The sequence below is a fragment of the Acartia tonsa genome, chromosome 8 (genome assembly GCF_053477335.1).
Source record: "Acartia tonsa isolate MP-2025a chromosome 8, ASM5347733v1, whole genome shotgun sequence".
Classification (NCBI taxonomy): domain Eukaryota; kingdom Metazoa; phylum Arthropoda; class Copepoda; order Calanoida; family Acartiidae; genus Acartia; species Acartia tonsa.
Genome location: NC_137267.1, coordinates 49,346,764 through 49,365,161, shown reverse-complemented (window position 1 = coordinate 49,365,161; position 18,398 = coordinate 49,346,764). Strand labels below are relative to the sequence as shown.

General features: G+C 32.3%; 1 long non-coding RNA gene across 1 annotated transcript; it reads right to left on the bottom strand.

Annotated features, from left to right (window-relative positions):
- Window positions 1–4,527: 4,527 nt before the first annotated feature.
- Window positions 4,528–11,469, bottom strand: LOC145327191 (uncharacterized). The gene is made up of 3 exons (XR_013882105.1): window positions 11,333–11,469; window positions 10,969–11,043; window positions 4,528–4,686 (listed from the first exon to the last, which is right to left on the bottom strand). It is a non-coding gene; the product is annotated as an uncharacterized LOC145327191 (long non-coding RNA).
- Window positions 11,470–18,398: the final 6,929 nt, after the last annotated feature.

The following is an 18,398-nucleotide window of genomic DNA, read 5'->3' as shown; positions in this document are numbered from 1 at the left end:
TAATTTGAAATTGATAGGGTAATTCTAACATGTCAAAATTAACAAAATAAGGTAACCATTAAAGACGTAGGTATAGCTCAAAGTTATAGAAAAGCTTTGCTTTTAAAAAGATTGCTGTCGTTCCGTGTAACATATAGAAATTATATTCTAAAACTTTATATCTAAACAAGTTTAATATCAATAAAAAGCAACCTTGCACTCTAAAATGACCTCAAAGTTATTATATAAAAAGGATGATAAAATCTATAAGGCGAAGCTCTGAAATGGAGAACATTATCACTTGTAAAGTGTCAGAACTGAATAAGCATAATATTCATGTAGAAGTCTAACAAAATTGTAAGTAATTGTTATGATTCGCATATTATAACTCACTGTGGGCTACAATTGAATCAAGACAAAAGTAAGTGCCGAGCCCTGGGACCTATGTAGGGTGAAAATAGACATAAGTCCTTGATGATTCCAGGTGGAGACAAAATATTTTAGCGGGGTCTTTTGGTTTTTTTTCAATTTAAAGTTCTGAAAAAAAAATTGAAAAAAATATGAAAATCTTTAATAAAAAACAAACAAAAAATAATTTTCAATATTTTTTTTTACTTAAAGATACAAACAACTTATATAAATACTATAAGCTTTAAAAAAATCACAATTTTCAAATTTAGACTTTCAATATAAAGATTTGTAGAAAAAACCTAACAACAAATTCTAACATATTTCTGATCAACATAGCAATAAAACGTCTTTTGCAAAATCTTTATCATCAAAAATAAATAGCACTTACTAAAGACTTTTTTTCATTTAAACTTATACTTTTCACATTAATTAACTTTAAAGATTGATTTTTTCTAAAAGAAAGGTTGCGTGATTTTTTTATTCATAATTAATTGCCTAATTTTGAGATTCAGATAAAAAACCTTACTGCTTTATATCATTGGATACTCTACTAGCAGCGGCTACGCCTCTAGAGGCACATAGGGACCCTTAGGTTGGGGGGGAAGAGGAACCCTCCCTTACAATTACAGTTTTTTTTAATGAAAAAGTTAAAAACATTTATTACAGTTAATTCTCTTGGGATAGTGATGGTACCCTTCCCCAAAATAGTTATAAACCTTACCAGGACATATAAGAAGCTACCATGTAAAGGAGAACCATATTGGTTCAGTGGTTAGTGAGATCCCTTGGTGCACAAAGACTCACATAGAACGTGTTACTTTATTATAAAGATACATATATACACAGAAACTCTACAATCAGAGTATGTCTGTTTGTTCATCTGTCTGTATAAAAACATTACAGAATATATTTATTTGGTACTAGCGGCTACGCTCCTAGAAGCCTTTAGGGGCACTTGAGAGGGGAAGAAGTGGTTGAATTCTACAACTAGATTTTTATTTTAGACTTAAAAAGAAAAAGTTATTTTTTGTGTGTGAAATGGGGTCCTTTTTTAGGGGTTGATTTCTCCTGGATGGTGGAGGTACCCTCCAAAAATAAGTTATAAACCTTCCAAGAACCAATGAGAAGCTACATATAAAAAAAAGAACCATTGATAATTTTTAATTACTATTCAGGGATCTAAAGGGATAAGACAATGCCCGCTAAATTGATTTACATTCCCAAATATGATACATGGATAACCCTTCTGTATGTTTCAGTTAATGGTTGAAATGTTGGGCACTTAATTTAATAATCAAACCAAACAAAAATCGCAACAGGTCCCCTAAGTAGTTAAGCCAACGAATAACAAATTCCTATTAAACTATGGGGACTAGTCTAATAAACAGCCCATTGTCCCATCTCGCTCTGATTAATATATTTTTGTATCTGTATGTTACACTTACTATTTTCTTAAGAGCTTCACTAATTATGGATGTTGTCTTTTTCCCTTGTTAAATCCAATTACCTAATTCTGGATATTCTTTGAGGTTGATAATTACAATTATATTTTATTAAATGGAAAAAGAACAATTTAATTATAATTCAAGATAAAAATTATTTTATCACTAGCGGTTTTGCCCCTAGAGGCAAAACCGCTTTTAAGAAAGAGAAGAGAAATCGCCCCTTAAAAAAGGATCACAACACACAAAAAAAACTTTTTCTTTTTAAGCCTAAAATAAAAATATAGTTGTTGAATTCAACCCCTTCTTTGCCTCTTAAGTGCCCCTAAAGGCCTCTAAGGGCGTAGCCGCTAAAGCAAAATAAATATGTTCTGTATTGTTTTTATACAGACGGATGAACAAACAGACATACTCTGATTGTAGAGTTTCTTTGTATATATGTATCTTTATAATAAAGTAACAGGTTCTATGTGAGTCTTTGTGAACTATGGTTCTCCTTTACATGGTAGCTTTTCATATGTCCTGGTAAGGTTTATAACTATTTTAGGAAAGGGTACCACCACTATCCCAAGAGAATTAACTCTCCAATATAAATGTTTTTGACTTATTCATTAAAAAAAACTGTAATTGTAAGGGGGGTTCCACTTCCCCCCCAACCCAAGGGCCTCATATGCCTCTAGAGGCGTAGCCGCTGCTATAAGATTATCCAGTAATATAAAGTAGTAAAGTTTTTTATCTAAATCTCAAAATTAGGCAATGAATTATGAATAAAAAAATCACGCAACCTTTCTTTTAGAAAAAATCAATCTTTAAAGTTAAATAATGTGAAAAGTATAAGTTTAAATGAAAAAAAGTCTTTAGTAAGTGCTATTTATTTTTGATGATAAAGATTTTGCAAAAGACGTTTTATTGCTATGTTGATCAGAAATATGTTAGAATTTGTTGTTAGGTTTTTTCTACAAATCTTTATATTGAAAGTCTAAATTTGAAAATTGTGATTTTTTTAAAGCTTATAGTATTTATATAAGTTGTTTGTATCTTTAAGTAAAAAAAAATATTGAAAATTATTTTTTGTTTGTTTTTTATTAAAGATTTTCATATTTTTTTCAATTTGTTTTCAGAACTTTAAATTGAAAAAAAACCAAAAGACCCCGCTAAAATATTTTGTCTCCACCTGGAATCATCAAGGATTTATGTCTATTTTCACCCTACATAGGTCCCAGGGCTCGGCACTTACTTTTGTCTTGATTCAATTGTAGCCCACAGTGAACTATATATCTTGTTGTTATAGGAATCAGTATTCCAAAAACCAGATTATTATCCCTTAAAAAGGGGGGGGGGTAATGCAACCATCTCGTAATCAATGCGTAAATGGTACGTAGAATCCGAATTTCTCAATGAAATTTGGAATTAATAATCCTTTGTAGAACTTTTTTCCCTAAATCGAATAAAAAGTTGTAAAGTAACGGCTGGCGGCTCAGCCTATAAGTCGGTTTTTGGCTAATTTCAGGGCAAATCCATCAGTAATTACGTAGGATTAACTTTTTGAATGATTGAAATGATACTCTTGGCATTTAATAGCTTCTACCAGTCGTTTTCAGTCGGTTCTAGCTGTAACAGCTGGTACTAGAAATTTTTAAAAAGTTTATTTGTATTATTATCAATAATTTTCCCCTAAAAACGGCTAAGCAGCCGTTACTTTTCCAACTTTTTATTTGATTTAGGGAGAATAGACCTACCAAGGATTAATCATGCCAAGTTTCAAAACGAAATTCGGATCCTTGCATTGATAACAAGATGGTTGCATTAACTCCCCCCCCCCCTTCCCTTTGTTGCCAGAAAAGTAAAAAATCAGCATGTTTTCAATGGATCTACGGACTTTCTGGTAATGATTAGAGTTGATGTGCTTTCTAAGTCGTACTTTACAGTTTTAAGAATCATCATGCAAAGTTTGAAATCGATAGGACAATTCTAACCTGTTTAAATTATTCCAGACGGATAGGCGGACCGACCCTAATTATAAAAAGCTTCGCTTTTCACAACTAACCAAAACATGTTTGTAACTGTCCCTGACGTCTATCTTTAATAGAAGCAGAGAAAAAAATTCTAACTAAATTTTAGTCTCCATTTTCAGTTTTCCTCTAAACATACCTAGCTGAATGAGAGATGTTTCTTATCATAGTAGGTATAGAGTAGCATTGCTACTAAAAAGCTAAACCTTGTAATACTAAATATTTTAAAAACAAGAATGACAACATTCATAAAAGCTTTGAAACAGTAGGTCTAATGAACTGTGTCAGAACTGAATAAGTCAGAACAAAATTGTTGAAAAACAGCTTAACTACTGGATAATGTTTATGGACATACTGAAAATTTTAAGACATGATTATAGAGATGCTTAGCTTATAACATTTTACTTTTTGTCCTAGAAATCAGTATTCCAAAAATCAGATCAATCGGATTATTATATCACATAAAAATTTGTTGATAAAAAGTTAAAATCAACATGTTTAAAATGGACACAATGACATACTGGTAATGATTAGAGTTGCTACGCTTTTAAATCTACAGGTATCACCATGCAAAGTTTGGAATTAATCAAAGTTATGACAATTCTAACATGCCTTAATTTGCGAAAAAAGATATAAGGACCGACCCTAATTATAGAAAAGCTTTAATTTTAAATACAAGTCAATTTGTTGCGAATGTTTTATATTTTAAATTCAACTAAAACAATAGGTAAAAGACATTCACATTTTAAAAAATACAAACAGTATCTAGAAATTTTTGTTTAATTGTTAATCAGGTTTTCTTGCATTCTCGACAAAAGGTAGGAAGGTAACTTCTTTGACACCTGAAAAATAAAAAAATAAATAATAAAGAAAATTATATCTGTTTGTTTGAAAAGGTCTCGATAACTGATTAATAACTAATCAGGATTTCCTTTATCTTGAAGCTTATAAGAAGTCTGTGGAAGGTTCATAAGTTGATTTATGTTAAAAATGAAAAAACTGTGGACTTTTTTTGCTTTTTAGGCATGACCTACATACAGACGGACAAAAAATCAATATAAATATTTGAAATCTAGACTAAAAATTTTAGCTGTCTATCTTAAATAGCAGTTTAGTAAATAGCATTTTTCCGTCAATAAGGTTTTTGTCATTCCAAGAATGACCAACAGACAGACGGACAAAATAATGTATAGATGCACATATATAATATGAATCTTCACTAAAAATTTCAGCTATCTATCTTCAATAGCAGCCAAGAAACACAAAACGCATGTTTTAGATGGACATACTGACTTTCTGTTAACGATTATAGAGTTGCTACGTTCTGTAAATTGTACCTAACTGTCATAAGAATCATCATGCAAAGTTTGAAATCGAAAGGATAATTCTAATATCATATGTTTTATCATTGTTTTATAATTATATTGGCGGCTATGCCCCTAGAGGCCTCCAGTGGTACTTTAAATGTTTGCTTTATATTAAAAACTAGCGGCTACGCCCCTAGAGGCCTCTAGTGGCACTTTGCATGTTTTTTTTCACCTTATACTAAAGTAACAGGATGTCTGTGTGTCTGTGTATCTGTGTGTTTGTACTGAAGGATCTCGCTAACCGCTGAACCGATTGGGTTCTCCTTAACAGGGTAGATTGTCACATGTCCCAGGAAGGTTTTTAACTATTTTGGGGGAGGGTACCACCACCCTCTCAAGAGAAATCACAATATATTGAAAAAAATTTAAATACTTTCGCCACATAGTGTCGCTAGCATAGTCTCGCTAGCTTAGTCGCGCTGTGTAGACTCATGAATTTAACAATTGATAACATAGACAAGTTATTTCTCAAATTAGATATTTAAAATAAAAAAAAACATTTAAAGGCCACTAGAGGCCTCTAGAGGCGTAGCCGCTAGTTTAAAATATCTAAATACAGAAATAATTGGTTTATGTTTCGTTGGAGTCTCTTTTTCGGGAGGGGTAATTTTTTTCTAGGGGCGATTTCTCCTGATAGGGTGGTGGTACCCTCCCCCAAAATAGGTATAAACCTTCCCAGGACTTATGAGAAGCTACCCTGTTAAGGAGAACCCGATCGGTTCAGCGGTTAGCAAGATCCTTCGGTACAAACACACAGACACACAGATATAGACACACAGACATCCTGTTACTTTAGTATAAGGATATGTCTATGTTGCGACTGACGTTTATGTTGGCATTGAACTCTCTTTCTAAAATCAAGAATGTAAAAAAAATTAGATTTTTTGTGATTTTTCTTGGGAGGGTGTGGTACTCTCCCCCAAAATAGTTAAAAACCTTCCCGAGACATATAAGAATATACCCTGTTAAGGAGACCCCAACCGGTTCAGCTGTTAGCGAGATCCTTCGGTACAGACACACAGACAAACATCCTGTTGCTTTAGTATAAGGATATATTATTGAATGGATTGCCGTGTAACAAACACACAGACAAACATTTTGGGTATCGATATTTTTGGGCCATTTAAATGACGAGGGAGCATTAAAACATTTAATTATCTAGAAGTAAGAATCAAAATACATTTTGTTCCCAAAATGTTAGCGGTTTATATGCAACTAGCGGCTACGCCCCCTAGAGGCCTCTAGGGGCACTTGAGGAGGGGGGAGTCGAATTTGATAACCCAATTTCTCGTATTCATTCATATCCGGTGGATAGGAACCGGTTCTCATCCATACGAAAAAACTATGTCTAGCATCGTATTATATCCAGTTTTCTACGAAAATAGAAATGTACAGTTTTTTTAGCCCGTGCCTTCGGCATCTCGGGGCTAAAAAACTGGTTTAAATCTTATAATTGTACATTCTATATCCGCGGAAAGCCGTTTATAATACGATGAAAGAAATTCTTATCTTAGATTTTAAAAGAAAAATTTTAAAAAACATTTTGGGGGGTTGAATCTTTTTTTTTTTTTGGGGGGGGGAAGGGGTGCCCCTCCCCCCCATTATATTTAATTTTAGTTAAAAAGACGTAAATTTTTTTTTGGGGGGGGAGTGTCCCATCCCCCACGAAAATAGTTATAAACCTTCCCAGAACTTATGAGAATCTACCCTGTTAAGGAGAACCCGATCAGTTCAGCGGTTAGCGAAATCCTTCGGTACAGACACACAGACAGACAAACTAGCATCCTGTTACTTTAGTATAAGAATATGAGGGCAACCCGCAACTGCCTTTACTTTTGTTTTATTTTTCGAAATCTATAATATTAATAGGATGGAGTACATGTGTGCGTCCGAAACTATTTTGGGCTAGGGTTACACAACTCTCTATTATCCCTCCCCCCCCCCCCCCTTTTTTTACTTTTAATTTAGTACAACTAAAAATGAAAATGTCAAGAGGTTGGACTACCCCTTCCCCCCCGAAAAAAAATAACTGCTGATAGTTTTGATTCACAGAAGATATTTTTTGTGATGCTTATGTAAATTCCAGGCTGCATGTCTGTGTCTGTGCATTGTAGAAGGAAGGTGGCCGTTTTACTACAACCATCCTAAGAGAATTCGCCAAGGACAAAGGCATTCCCCCTACTCTAACTATTAATGTCGCGCACCTGATATAGTAGCAGTAGGAACCATTTTTAACATCTTTAGTTACGAAGCGGTGTCGGGCCGAGATTCGAACCTATCACCTTCCCTGCGACGAGCGGATGCGCTACGTGTTGAGCCAAGGTCGTAGGTTCTTATTTCTCTAGTGAAAGTTTAGAACTCAATATAACACTGGTATATAAGGAATAATATGATCAGTTTTTGTAAATGCTAAAACATTGGGGGGGGGGGGGGGGATAAATTCTGACACTTTTGCGTAAACAGTGATTATAGACTATAGACTTTGTCTTTTGGGTCAGAGGATGGATTATTTCACAAGTTTCCTTTTAGTTTGTTTTTTTTAAAGAAAAAAAATTGTTTTTGGCCTCCAGGTTCAGGTACTGCAGGTCTCCTGGTTGATTCTAGACAGTTTTAAAAAATTTCAAGATAGAAAAAAAACTTAATTAACAGAAGTTGCTACTTTATGGATGGTATAAACTAATTTGAAGAAAATTTTTAAATCAGGCTTCAGGTTCAGATTCTACACGCCTCCATGTGGATCCTGGACAGGTAAAATTTAAAAATTTTTACTTTTAAAGTTATAACAAAACTTATTTAACAAAAGTGACTTCTTTATGGATGGTATGAACTAAATTGAAGAAATTTTTTAAAACCAGATCCAGGTTCAGGTACTGCAGGCCTTCATGTGGATCCTGGACAGGTGAAATTTGAAAATTTTTACTTTTAAAGTTACAACAAAACTTATCTAACAAAAGTGGCTTCTTTATGGATGGTATGAACTGAATTGAAGAAAATTTTTAGTTTTAGGTACTGCAGGCATTTAGGTTGATTATGGACAGGTAAAAATAAAATATAGTTCTAACTTTAAAGGAAAATATTTTAATTTTTTTACTTGTCCAGAATCAACCTGGAGGCCTGCATTACCTGAACTTGGAGCATGATTTCATTGTTTTCTTCAAATTAGGTAATACCATCCATAAAGTAGCAACTTTTGATAAATAAGTTTTGTTCTAACTAGACATTTTATTTTTACCTGTCCAGAATCAACCTGGAGGCCTGCAGTATTAAACCTTGAGCCAGATTTCAAAACTTTCTTCAAATTAGTGTACACCATCCATAAAATATCAACTTTTGTTTTGTTCTAACTTTAGTAATAAAAAATTTCAGTTTTCAGATGTCCAGGATCCACCTGGAGGCCTGCAGTACCTGAACCTGGAGCCTGATTTCAAATTTTTTTTACTTAGTTCATATCAGCCATAATGAAGCCATACAAGTTTTTTTTCTAAATTTAAAAGTAAAAATTAAAATTTTCTTAGAAGGGGGGGTCAGATGTGCCACTTTTTAAAAACCAATAGCAAAATGCGCATGATCTGGGCACATAAAAGAGTTACAACTATAAAATTAGGCACAGCAGAGGCTTTTGTGGAGAAAAATATGCAACTGTGAACAAACGGCATCGAAACTGCCACTCCTGCCAAAAACCGCCGTTTCCCACCAAATTCTTTAATTGCTTTTTTTGACAATTTTCAATCATCTGAGGTAAACTTTTTTTCCAAAAAATTTCCCTTATATTTTTACTTGACACTTTTAAATTGAAATGTTTGAAATATTACAAGTGTTACAAGCAGCATTGTGGAGCCATTTGATTTTGATGTGGCTCCTGTTCCGGCTCCACGGAGCTGTCCGTGATGATGGCGGCTCCGGCTCCAACCTAAAATCAAGAAAAACTTACAATATTTTAAGCCGTTTTTAACAAAAATTATGGCTCCAGCTCCGGCAAAATAGGGCGGCTCCCGGCTCCGGAACACTGGTTACAAGTGTTGAAAAAAAAAGTTTATCTCTGATGATTGAGAACTGTCTAATTTGGCAAATAAAGGTAAACAAAGTTTGGTGGGAAACAGCGGCTTTTGGCAGGAGTGGTGGTTATGTCGCCATTTCTTCACAGTTCCATATTGTTTTCCACAAAAGCAACTGCTGTGCCGAATTTTAGAGCTGTAACTCTTTTAAGGGCTGAGATCATCGGCATTTTACTTTTGGTTTCAATAAGTGGCACATCCCCCCGCCTTAATTCATACCATCCATAAAGTAGCAACTATTATTAAATAAGTTTTGTTTTAACTTAATATTTTTTTATCTTTCCAGAATCCACCTGGAGGCCTGCAATACCTGAACCTGGAGGCCAAATCCAAATCTTTTTAAAAATAGGAAAACTTCCTACAAAAAGGAAATTTTTGTAAAATAACCTATCCTCTCACTCCAAAGACAAAACTTATAATCACTGTTTACGCAAAGTGTTAAACCTTAACCCCCCCCCCCTTATTTGATAAAGGGTAGTTTCAAGAATTGCATTTAAACAAAAAAAATTATTGATTTGAATAATTTTTCTTTGTCATCTAGAGGCCTCTAAGTGCATTTGAAAAAATTATAGATAGGTTTCCGCTGATATTAAAAAGAAAAATTATAAGATTAAAACCAGTTATTCAGTTTTGTTGAGTTAATAAAACAGATATGTTAATCTTATGATTTTATTTTAATACTAGTGGAAAATTGTCTATAATACGTTGGTATACATAATTTTTCATCGTATTATAGATAGGTTTCCGATGATACCTATTAAAAAGAAAAATTGTAAGATTAAAACCAGTTAGGTAGTCAGTTTTGTTAATAGTTACTGGTAAGCAGGGTTTCGGAGCCGGAGCTGGGAGCAGCAACATTTTGGTGGAGCCGGAGCAGTATTTTTCGTTAAAAACGGCTCCAGATCAGGTAAAAATGATTTTTTAAAGTAATATTATAATTTGGCAACGGTCTATTTCTATATAATAAACGGAAAAACTATTGTTACAAATAGACACACATTCTTCTACTTTTTATATAGCTTTAACCAAATAAAAGCAAAATATTTTATATTATTTATTTCATTTTATCAAATTCAATAATGAACAAAAATGATATATTAATTTTACGGTAGGAGCCGGAGCCGTATTTCCAAATACGGCTCCGAGGAGCCAGAGCTGGAGCCGCATAAAAATTATACGGCTCCGACACCCTGCTGGTAGGTTAATCTTATGATTTTTATTTTGATATTCGTGGAAAATTATCTATAATACGTTGGTATGCATAATTTTTGAGTATCGTTTCTAATCTAGCGGAGATTATTTGGTTTTGAAGCCATACTTTTTTTCCTAAAAAATATTTAAGCTTGGGAGAAGTCGTTTATTTTAAGGGGCGATTTCTGCTGTAAGGGTGAAAGTGTCCTTTCTCAAAATAGTTATGTACCTTCCATGTAACTTTGATACAAAAGCTCCACTGAAAGAAGAACAATATTGATTCACCGTTTAGCGAGATCCTTTGCTAAACACACAGACAAAAAGTATAATAGCTAGTTTTTTTAGCTTCTCATTTTGCTAACCACAGAACTGATCGAGCTACACAATTTTCCGAGCCAAACTGATAGTTAGATAATGTCACTTAAAACAGTACATAAACTAAATAATTTTCAATTTTCTTAACAGCTGATAAAAAATGTTACTCGAATATTCTCTCTATTAAAAAAAGTACCTGTAGGAGTCACAAAGCTGCTAGGAGGCAAATTTCAGGGGAACAATCATCATTCTTGATCTTGTAGTTACAATTCTAAATATTTAGACAATGTAATTGATGGTATAATGACGCATTTCATTACTCACCTCCCCCCCCCCCCCCCACCCCTAGAGTATTTTTAAGTAAATATTTCTTAAATTTATCTATCGGGTGAGTGAGGGATGGTGAGGGGGGGGGGAAAGCACTCGCCAAAGAAGATTCTTAAATAGGGGAGGGTATGGACTCGGAGGGTATCCCCCCCACCAAAAAATCTATGTATTAAGAACTCGTAGAATATTTTAGTGATATTAATTAAGAGCAATTAAAGAAATTATATTAGTACCTTAATTAAAGCTTAACTAGGGAAGAAGCTGAAATAGTCAACATCCGAGTGATGTGATTTCTGAACTGCATTTTGTCTGAAAATTAAATACTTTGTAAAGAATTTCTGACAGAAAAACACTAAATGAAAATCAACCAAACTCCCCCACAAATATCAATTACGTACTTGTGGTGGGATGGGGAAGTCGACCCCTCCTCCCATCCCACCCTCTTAGTAAATTTTGGTTTAAATTAAAAAACAATTTGAGAGGGAGTATTTTTTTCTATGGACAATTTATCTTGGGAGGTTGGAGATAATAGTTATAAACCTTCCCTTGACACATAATAATATTCACTGTTAAGGAAAATCATGATGAGGGCTTCACAATATTCTTCACTACAGAAAAAAAAACTTACTACATTATATAATAGGATGTAATTAATGCATTAACTATTAATTCTTTTTCAGCCGAGACATAACCACTTAATCCATTATCGGCGCCGGTAAAATTAAAATAATATGAAAATCAAGTTCAATTGAAATTAATCTAGATAAAAATCAGTTGGACATACAAGAAATTGTACTCTACATGATATTTTTTAATGCCCAAATAACAGTAATTCAGGGTCACCTTAACAAATATACTCCTTCCCATCCTGTGTGCCCATTATAACCTCGGGAATGGCAAAAACATAAAAAAACACAGGACAATTAATATGATAACTATGTACGACGTACGTTGAACGTTCTACTATATTACTAATTTTGCTTAAATAGAAAAACTTTCAGAAACAATTACAAACGTGTTGTTTATTTCAATGATGTGTCTACTAGATATTTAAAATATTAAGTATTCTAAACCCTAAACGTATCGTATTTCGAGAAAATTTGGAAGGGAATTTAGAGGTATGAAAATATTGAAATTGGGGAATATTAATTTACGTGTGCAAGAATTCTATTTCAAAAATAGGATATTTATTCCCCTCTCCATTCGTTCAAAAATACCACCCTATTTCTATTTTTCTAAATATTCAAATTTCTTAATATTTATTTACGAAGTACTTCGTAAATAAATAGAAGATTTTGAAAAATAATAAATTTTTACGTTTTATATTTCTATTTCGAAATAAATCACGCAATCTTAAGTATGTTCGTTAAACAATTCCGAAATAAAATTTACTAAATATGACTTTTAGGTTCTTTTTAGATAGATAGATAAACCCATAGATAGATAGAATCGAATAAAAAGAAATAGCCTGAAACCTGTCCATACAACAATACTTAGCTTCCCTAACAATTTAATATTGAGTAGTTAAGCAATTAAGAGAGAGAGAGAGAAAGAGAGAATATGAGAGAGAACGAGAGAGAGAGAGAGAAAGAGAGAGTCAGAGAAAGAGAGAAAGAGAGAGAATGAGAGAAAGAGAGAGAAAGAAAGAGAGAGAGAGAGAGAAAGAGAGAGAGAGAGAGAGAGAGAGAGAGAGAGAGAGAGAGAGAGAGAGAATAACATAAAGAGAGAAAGAGAGAGAAAGAGAGAGAGAGAGAGAGAGAGAGAATAAGAGAAAGATAGATTCAGAGAGAGAGAGAGTAAGAGAGAGAGTAAGAGAGAGAGAGAGAAAGAGACAGACAGAGAGAGATAGAGAGAGAGTCAGAGAGAAAGAGACAGACAGAGAGAGAGAGAGATAATAAGAGAAAGAGAGAGTCAGAGAGAGAGAGAGAGAGATAGAGAGAGAGAGTTAGCATAACTTTTGACGGAGAAACTCACTCACACTAAACTATATTAACCAATAGAAAATTTCAGCGGTAAACAAATTAACCAATGAGAGATGAGCATTCATATAGGCGCTAAATAAAACTTTGGGGACTTTCAAAGAATAATGATTGGTTAGTTCAATAAGTGTCCTAACGTTTCAACTACTAATTGTAATCTATAGAATGGGTAATTTTGTGTATCATCTTTGGGGTTGTACATCAATATATCTGCCATTATCTTATCCCTTTAGAGCCCTCGTTAAATTATAACAATTTGTTATGAAAAAATCTTTAAATATCCACGTATGGGCCCTCAGATGTCAAAACTTTATTTTAGTGTTTGGCCAAAATGACTTAGCAATTGTATCTGTAAGTACGTCTAATAACATCCTTTGCTATTTTTAAAATCCTAGAAAATTTTTTTTGCAAGAAAATTGCATAAATTCGCAACCTTTTTTAGAACCACTACATAACTCGAGTTTTAAAACTTTTTATATAAAATCCTTTTTACAAAAAATATCAATAATTACTTAAAATTAAACCTGAAAGAAAAAAAATCTCATTACACGTGTTAATTTGCATGTTTTAGGTCTTTTTTTGAGGAAAGTATAACTTCCACATTTTTGACAATAATATATTTTTTTAACATTTCAAAGTAAAATATAATAAAACTTAAACGATTTTTCTTGAATTATCAGTTGAAAATTTCATCAAACATGCAATTTAAGTGATGAAAATTTAATAAAATCATTTTTAGAATGTTTAGAATTACCAATTTTCTACATTTAAAACAAAATGTTAACATAATTTAAAAACATTTTAACATATAACTTCAAAAATCATTAACATTTTATAAAAAGATGTTTCAAAAAATAAATCATTAAAAGGTATTAAAATGCATTTGAAATTACTTAAAATTAAAACGAGAACATCTTTTTACACTGTATTCTATGTAATAGAGTTTAAATGACATGATTAGTGAATGAAATATTTCCTAAACTCATTAAGCCTTTTTGTGACTATATTAAAAATAATTTATTTTGTTTTATATTGCTTTTTTATTCAAATATTTGACAAAATTTTCCCTACGTCAATAAAATAAAGTCAGTTTTTTACTGTTTCCAGGTTTTTCTTTATAATTATAACAATTAAATATAATATAAATCTTCATTATCTTTTATTTGAATTATCATACACATTAAAATGTAAAGTATAAGCTAGAATAGCACTTTTTTCAACGAATATTTTAATGACATTATATCAAAATAATTCCTCTTAAATATCACACAACATATGATTGGGAAGTATAGCCATTTCTTGGAGGTATAATATTTACAAAAATACCATTAATTCTGTTTTTATCAGAAGTTAAAAAAATTGAACAATTCTAAAACAATGGTTGGCTGTCTAGATATTGAGTACACTAAGATTACGTCTCTGTTCTATTAAAATAACGTTGCAAAAAGAGGGGTTCTGAAAGTAATCTACCTAATTTTTTTTAAAGAACCAACAAGTACTGTCAGTATCTTTTTTCTTGTAATCTAGCAGACAATCAAATCATAACACAATTTTCATGATAAAATATTCAGGTTTCTACTTCACATTTTAAAAAATATACTGATCAATAAAATGTTCAAAATTTTACTTTGTACTAATTGACAAAATATGTTGTAATTCTTATTTTAAAGTTACATTTTTATCCCTGACAAAATCATAGACGACTTTTAAAGGCATCTTATCTAAACTTTTTGAAGAAAAACTTAAAAACGTTAATTAAGTATGAAAACTATTTTCTTCGATTTTTCTGAAGTTATTATCGCATTCTATGGGTTTTTTATTATCATTTACTTATATCGAAAGTGCCAAACATTGTACCCTAACTTATTCATTTAATAAAAAACCAGCCGTGTATCATTTAATGTTATATTTTTTTTAGCAAAGCTACTCTAGAAATAACTTAGTGCGTCTGTCCATCTGTATGGCTAAGGGGAAACATAAATTTCCTGACTACTATTTAAAATGGAAAGCTAAAATTTTTGGTGAAAACTTGTAAGACCTATGCACATCAAGGCTACATACATCTTCCCTTATTATATTATACCAGGGAGGGAGACGACATTGGGCTGTTTATTACACTTGTCCACAAAGTTTTTTTGTCGAACAACTTTGGGGACTTTTGAAGAATAATGGTTGGTTAGTTCAATAAGTGTCTTAACGTTTCAACCACCAATTGTAATCTACAGAAGGGGTAATTTTGTGTATCATCTTTGGGGTTGTACATCAATATATCTGCCATTGTCATATCCCTTTAGATCTCATACATGCTCCATTATTACATTATACTGTTTAAATTTCTTTCTTGAAAACCTTTTTTTAGACAAGATTTTTTTCTAATTCTGTCTGCACGGTCATCAGTTTGTAATTTGGATGGGTTAGAATTGTTCTATTGTTTTCAAACTTTGCATGATGATTCCAATAACAGTTAGGTACGATTTAGAAAGCATAGCAACTCTATGAAAATCCGAATGTCCATTTAAAATAGGGTGATTTTTAACGTTTTTTTTGCAACATTTTTTTGTGTGATATTCATCTGAATTTTGGAATATTGATTCCTATGACAACAATGTTCAAAATCTCTATTAAAATAATTATGTATTATATAAATCCTGGGCAGGCTTTTAACCTCTCCTGGTTTGATTGTAGAGAGGAGGGGGGGAGGGTAGTTTAACCCCAATTTTTAAAAATCAAGTACAGATTAACTCATAACCATTAAATAAAAATAAATGGGCGGAGACAATAGTCTATGACCGTATTCTAATAGAGATTAATACCTGACCGTTTCGTTTTTTAGGAAATAAATGGGCGGAGATTAATGTCCGTTTTAATATGGGGCGGGGATTAACACACATTCCAATGACCGTTAAGATACACTCATGACCGTTTTAACCACGGCAATTTCAAATAAATATTTGGCAGGGAGGAAGTGGACATTGGGCTGTTTATTACACTAGTCTCTAGGGTTTTAAATTTCTTATTCGTTGGCTTAACAACTTTGGGAATTTTGATTGGTTCATTTAGTTGTGTCAAAACGTTTCAACCACTAACTGTGATCTACATTAGGGATGTGTGTTAATTTAAAGGCCATCGTCATATTCCTTCTGATCCCTGATTTATATAAATAGATTTATCACTGAAAGTGTATTAATGATAAACCCCCATGTCTGTTTGTTAATTTCTTTAGGTCCTTATTCATATTTATAGAAATGATAAGTAAAGGAGGATGGGGGGGTGTATTTGTGCTTAACAGGTACTTTGTGTGAAAGCACCCATCAATTTCCCTAACTAAGAAACATCATTTTAAAGATATTTCAGTTATTAATTTATAGTCCCAGACTTTTATACTTTTAGGTTAGGAAGGGATCTAAAAGGATAAGACAATGGCTGTTAAATTCATGTACATCCCAACCAATTAAAATTCAGGAAAAGTCCCCAAAGTTGTTAAGCCAACAAATAAGAAAATGCTTTTTATAAAACTTTGGGGACATGTGATATAAATAGCCCATTGTTCCCTTTCTCTAATATTTACTTTCAATTTTAGGATTTGATTATAATACTTTACCTTGTTGTACTAAGAATCATTATTTAAAAAATCAGATGAATAAGATAATTATGTCATACAAAATTGTTTTGTCAAAGTGTCAAGAAAATCAGCATGTTTTAAATGGATATACGGACTTTCTGGTAACGATTATAGTGTTGCTATGCTTTCTAAATTGTACCTAACTGTCATAGGAATCATCATGCACAGTTTGAAATCATTAGGACAATTCTAACATGCCTAAATTAACGAAAAGAACCAACAAAAGAGAAAGAGAGAGAAAGAAAGAGAAAAAGAGATAAAATGAATATAAAAGATAAAGAAAGAAAACACTTGATTATACAGATGCTTCGCTTATAATATTGAACATTGTTTGAATTTTTGAAAAGGAACCAGCATGTTTTTAAATGGATGTGATTCTGGTAATGATTATAGAGTTGCTACACTTCATAAATTATACCTAACTATTATTGGAATCATCATGTAAAGTTTAAAATCGATAGTATAATTGTAACATGTTTATTTTAGTTATCATTTCACAAATAAAAAATTTGGCAAAAAGTAAAATCATCATGTTCTATAGGAAGAATTATTAGGGGGGGGGGGATGTATGAAGTGAGAGAGAGTGAGTGTTTATTTAACTCCTCCCCCCCCCCCAAGAAATGCTAAGATTGCATTCCTAAGATACAGGGATAGAGCAATAATTCAGACCAGAAAATTGTAGACTGATCATTAATGATATTGTCTTCCTATTGAAAACTTCGGATCATGTAACTTGTAGATGCAGCGCTGCACTTACAAGTAACATGTTGTTAAGCCATCAAATAAGAAAATATTATAAAACTTTTGGGATTAGTGTAATAAACATCCCATTGTCCCCTATCTCTTTGAACTTTGAAAAGTATATTTGATGAAAATCTTCGTAAAAAAATCCGACATAAATCTTTAATAGTAACCTTTTTATAGACGAATGTTAGGAGTTATACATTATAGAATTGTAGAATAGCTTTGCTATTAAAAAGTTAAGTAGTATGTAGTTGAAATATTGAGAAGATAAATAATATCAATGGTCAGGTTTTAAGCTAGTTTCTCTATAAAATATAAGATATCCCTAGGAACATGGGACGAAGCTACTAGTAAGTTAGAAAGTTTCCCCTCCTTCCCCTAACAAATTTTAGTTACAAGAAACAAAATCCTTTTAAGTTTTGCTCACTAATTGTTTTCCCCTTTTTTAGTGGCACAGCTGCTCTATAACTAGGTTAGGTCAGTCTAAAAGTCAAAATATCTTGCAATCAATATTAAGAAAAATCAGGGTTCTTAAGAGATAAGACAATGGCCAATAAATTGATGTACATCCTCAACAATGATACACAAAATTACCTTCTATGAATATGTCACTCTCTAGATTAAATAACTTAAACTACAATACACAAATAATCTTGTTGTATGTATTTCTATCAATGATTTTGGATCTAGTCAACCTTGTTTTTATTATTGCATGAAAGGATGGGGGAGGGGAGGGGAGGTCATGTTATAATTATCAAATTACAATATGACGTCTATTTGGGGGGGGGGGGGGGGGGAATGACATGTATACACGGGTCATTTAATGTGATTTAGATGTACACATGTACATTTAAATTATGCTTATTTTGATATTCCGACCATAAACACCAAAAATAGAAAGACAGAAGGACATTTCAAAATATAGAGTAGCTTCGAAAGTTTGGAAAGTCAACT